A 5,493-nucleotide genomic window follows, 5' to 3' on the forward strand; every position below is an offset into this window, starting at 1 on the left:
GAACCTGTAGCCTGTAGCCAGGTCCCGTCTGAACCTGTAGCCAGGTCCCGTCTGAACCTGTAGCCTGTAGCCAGGGGCCGTCTGAACCTGTAGCCTGTAGCCAGGGGCCGTCTGAACCTGTAGCCTGTAGCCAGGGGCCGTCTGAACCTGTAGCCTGTAGCCAGGGGCCGTCTGAACCTGAAGCCTGTAGCCAGGGGCCGTCTGAACCTGAAGCCAGTAGCCAGGGGCCGACTGAACCTGAAGCCAGTAGCCAGGGGCCGACTGAACCTGAAGCCAGTAGCCAGGGGCCGACTGAACCTGAAGCCAGTAGCCAGGGGCCGACTGAACCTGAAGCCAGTAGCCAGGGGCCGACTGAACCTGAAGCCAGTAGCCAGGGGCCGACTGAACCTGAAGCCAGTAGCCAGGGGCCGACTGAACCTGAAGCCTGTAGCCAGGCTCCTCCTGAACTCTGTAGCCAGGCGCCTCCTGAACTCTGTAGCCAGGCGCCTCCTGAACTCTGTAGCCAGGCGCCTCCTGAACTCTGTAGCCAGGCGCCTCCTGAACTCTGTAGCCAGACGCCTCCTGAACTCTTTAGCCAGGCGCCTCCTGAACTCTTTTGCCAGGCGTCTCTTCTAGCTCTTAGTCCGGCGCTGTCTCCAGCCTTTAGTCCGGCGGCAGGTTCTGTTCTCTCTCTCTCCAGACGTCGGTTCCTGAGGGTCCTGTTCTACCGACGGTCTCCGAGGTTGCTGCTCTGCCGGCGGTCTCCGAGAGACCTGCTCCGCCGCCGGCCTATGAGAGACCTGCTCCGCCGCCGGCCTATGAGAGACCTGCTCCGCCACCGGCCGCCGGACATCTTTGCTAACCGGGGCCGTCCTACAGGACACCCGCCGGATTACCTGTCTCACAGGGGTCGTCCGCCGGGACGTCCGCCGGAGAACCTGACACGCCTAGGACGTCCGCCGGAGAACCTGACACGCCTAGGACGTCCGCCGGAGAACCTGACACGCCTAGGACGTCCGCCGGAGAACCTGACACGCCTAGGACGTCCGCCGGAGAACCTGACACGCCGAGGCCGTCCTTCGGGACGTCCGCCGGACAACCTGACACGCCGAGGCCGTCCTTCGGGACGTCCGCCGGACAACCTGACACGCCGAGGCCGTCCTTCGGAACGTCCGCCGGACAACCTGACACGCCGAGGCCGTCCTTCGGGACGTCCGCCGGACAACCTGACACGCCGAGGCCGTCCTCCTCGACGCCCGCCTGAGAACCTGACTCGTCGGGGCCGTCCTGCTGGACGCCCGCCTGAGAACCTGACTCGTCGGGGCCGTCCTCCTGGACGACCGCCTGAGAACCTGACTGGTCGGGGCCGTCCTCCTGGACGCCCGCCTGAGAACTTGACTCGTCTTGTTTTGTTTGAGTTTATATTTGGACATTTATTTGATTCTAGCCCTCCGCCCTGCACCTCCCTCCACCCGCCCGGTCTAGTCCGTTTTTGTTTATCATTTGTCTTGTTTAAGGACGTCTGGTATCCGTCCTTAAGGGAGGGGCTCTGTCAGGATTTGGGTTTTGTTTCAGCTGTTTGTTAATTTTGATTTATTAGTTAACTCTCTGGTCTTTAAAATCAGTTTTGGGTTTGGGCTCTTTCTTGTTTGGTTTCTATTATAGCTTGTGTGTGTTGTGTTTAGTCTTAGGTTTAGGTTCTGTATTAGTTTTGGTTTATGGAATAGGTTAGATTTTATTGTAGTTTGATTTTATTTATGTTTCCAGTTCAGTTCTGTCTCTTCCCAGCAATCTGTTTATCTGTCACTCCCCAAACACCAGTTACCAGCCAATCAGATCTGCTCACCTGTCAACCTCCAGTCACTAGCCAATCAGTTCAGTTTCCACCTGTCACTTGTAATTAGTCTTCACTCCCGTTCACCTGCTCACTCAACTATATAGTTCTGCCTCGGTCTTCAGTTATCTGCCAGATCATTAACGAGCCACGGTGAGTTTAGTTCCAGCATTCTTTATTCTGATTGACCTGTTGATGATAACCCGAGAGCCTTTTTTGATTCTGAGCCAGCCTGTTCCCTGATCTGTTTTTCCTGCCCTGTCTGACTGATTTACCGGTTTACCGACTAGTTTCTGTCCCATGGTTATCCGAGCTTGCTTTGCCCTGTCTGTACCTCTGCCTATTTTGGACTGCTTTTTGTGTACCGGATTTTGGACTGCCCTTTTGACTATTGAGCCCGCCTGTCCCTGTTTTCATTATTAAAATCCTGTTTTTTGCCTTAACCTCACTTGTTTGGCTTGAATACTGGGTTTGCCTGATTCACGATCATAACACAATGATCCTGTAGTTTAACACATAGCAGCAACAGAAAAGGATGGAAGCTTGTTTTCTATGAAGATGTGGTAGTGTGACCTCTGAACATGGAGCTGATCTTAGTGGATGGAACACATGGAACCATAAAGGTGATGTTACCTATTTTCTGCCATTGTAGACTTTGATTCATGGAACAACTGCTCCTTGTGTTCTATGGTAAAAGCAGCCAGAGCCTCCAGTTACAAACTGGCTGAGTAAATGTATTGTTTGGTGCTGATTTTCTGCCGTTTAGTAACTGAATCCTCAGCATGTGGAGCATTTCATGGTGTCATAATGGACGTGTGATCATGCTATATTCAGCTAATCCTCAGCAGGATCTGCAACATGAAAACAGTAGACGGCTTTCAGATTGTCTGCAGGTAACTAAATGCCAGCTTAGTCAGCTACTAAGTCAGATGAAGGCCTGATTGCTCACTCGCATTAGCATTTGTAATTATTTAGTCATTTGTATACCTGTACCTCAGTAACAATGCTTATTCAGAACGTTGTGAATCTGTGAACTGACTTAGTTTTAGAGCATAAAGTAAAAATACAGGTCTAACAGTCACTGAGGGAAAGCAGATCATCAAGGGTTTTAAAATGAAAAAATAATAATATTACCTTTTAATTGGATGTTATTGGATGTACTGTTTTAGTGGAATATGTGAAATGAAGCGATTTGTGTTCACATGTTTTATGTGCCATTGTTATAGATATATCAGTATTTAGAATACACTGTAAAAAGATAATGATGATGTGGTGAGGGAAAATCCCCAGGGATTACTTCAGGAGAGTTCCCTATGAACATATTACTGAGATAACTTCATCAAAGAAGCAGCTGTGACTTTTAAAAGTCATTTCTCTGTGTTCCAAAGGTAGTAAAGTGATTGGCTGTAGAAGTCAGTGTTTGGATGAAGAACATTTACCTCCACAGAAATCTAGAAAACAATACATGTGAAATTCTTTGAGTTCATTTCATTAAGCTTCCCAGTAGCTGAGCTGATGTGGCGGCCATCTTACCTGGGGCTGACTCCCAGATTTTAATCATTTATTGATTTGATAAAAACTCATTTTCTGGAACATAGCTTGACCCGTTCTGTAGTTGTTCAATAACCAAATGTGACGATGAAAAGATAGTATGAAGCCAGCAAAAGCCACCTCCTTGTCCCCTAATGTGTATATTCTGTAAGTTGTTGTGCAGATCCAGGGACACGTGTGGCAGATGGTTCCATGAGCCGTGCCTAGGCTGACAAGAAGATGTCCTGAAAGCTCTGAGGGAATCCAGCTGGAACCGTCTATTGTGTTGTTGGAACTAAAGTTCTGTGGCAGCAAACTATGGAAATGTTCTTCATCATTTCAACATTTTATACTTACCTGTTTCTAGTTCAGCTTTTTCTGGACCTTGTTTTATTTTCTGTGTAATTAGTATGTACATAGTGTGGCAATGTGAACCTCAGCAGTTTTGATCAATAGAATTGTAAAGTCACATGATGATGAGCTTTAAATGTGAAATTCCACATCAAATCTTAATGAAATGTGTTGAGTAACATCTGGAGGTGTTCTCCTGTCAAGCTGAATCTAAATTGTCCACTGAACACGTACTAAAGGTTTACTAGCAACATTGACAGCAAGCTAACATGTGAACTGTGGAGCTGGAATGTTCCAGATGCTGGAAAAGTGCAGAAATCAACGTTCCAACGTTAACTTATTCTGATTAATGCTGGCATATCCATAAATATTTAATAATAATAATCTTTATTCTAACATACATTCCAATGAAATCTGTTCTCTTTATTTAATCCATCCCTTAGGGAGCAGTGAGCAGCTAGCACAGCATCCAGGGAGAAATCTGGGGTTAAGGGTCTTGCTCAGGGACCCAGAGTGGCAGTCTGTGGGAGTTGAACCCAGAACCTCCTGGACACAATGCTCTAACCACTAGGCCACCACTCCCCCATTATAACAAAATATCCTTCAACATTTAACAGAACTACCATCCAGTGACTGAGCTCATCAACTCTGGAGGCAACAACCTTTCCAGGACATCTATTAAACAGACGCTCCACCTCCAGAACCTTTAGAACCTTTAGAACCGAGGCTCAACAACATCCTTTCTCCCACTGCTTTGACCACTAGGTGGCGTCTGTGTCACATCAGTGAGTCTCCTGCAGAAAAGTGCAGTTTGCTCTTTGTCCTTTACAAAATAAAAATAAAGCTTTCCTTTTCACATTGTCCCTGAGTCCTCTTGCATTCAGAGAAATAAAAGACAGATTTGTTTTAAGCATCAGCAACGCTGTTTGAACAATAACAGCTTAAGAAAATATCAGAACACACCAAAAAACAGCTGTTTGGAAAAAGTAAAGCTAATAACTTTTTTCCTATTTTAGGTAGAAAAGGAATAGGGTGTATATCCCTCTAGTTTCTAAACAAAAACAAATGACAGCCTTATTGTAAAACTATCTTCAGCAGCATGTTTAGAAAACACCTTTAAATCTTTTAGTCCTTGGCATAAATGGGTCGCCCGTTTATGGATCCTAACGGGCCGTGGTAGAAGGCCCGGTCCCCTGCCTTCCTTGCCTGAAGAATCTGGGGCCACAGTTTCTCTCTCCAGCCGCTCCTCCTTCATCAGATCTTCTGGAAAACGGACACCAGTGGACTCCCAAAGCGGAGACGTTTTAGTCATTTTCCTTTTGCCGTCTCTATGCTGCCGTTTGGTAAACTGTAGAATAATCTGGCGGGTTGGCTTCTCCTCCTTCTTCCCCAGCCCATGAACCGTATCAACGTATTCATCCATCCTCTCAGCCCATTCTGCAACAATCTTCCCCAGGAGGTGAACCACGTTCTGCTGAATGTTTTCCCCCATCGTCTCCTTCATCCCTCTGATCCTCAGCTTCCATCTTGGTTCATAACCATCCAGTTCTCTCCAGTTAACTGTCGGAGGTTCTGGAAGGGTTACTGATGAGGTTCTGGGTGTTAAAGGGTCTGGGAGCATCTGTAGCCTGTAGCCAGGTCCCCTCTGAACCTGTAGCCTGTAGCCAGGTCCCGTCTGAACCTGTAGCCAGGTCCCGTCTGAACCTGTAGCCTGTAGCCAGGTCCCGTCTGAACCTGTAGCCAGGTCCCGTCTGAACCTGTAGCCTGTAGCCAGGTCCCGTCTGAACCTGTAGCCTGTA

This window comes from Fundulus heteroclitus, unplaced genomic scaffold (genome assembly GCF_011125445.2).
Source record: "Fundulus heteroclitus isolate FHET01 unplaced genomic scaffold, MU-UCD_Fhet_4.1 scaffold_43, whole genome shotgun sequence".
Taxonomy (NCBI): domain Eukaryota; kingdom Metazoa; phylum Chordata; class Actinopteri; order Cyprinodontiformes; family Fundulidae; genus Fundulus; species Fundulus heteroclitus.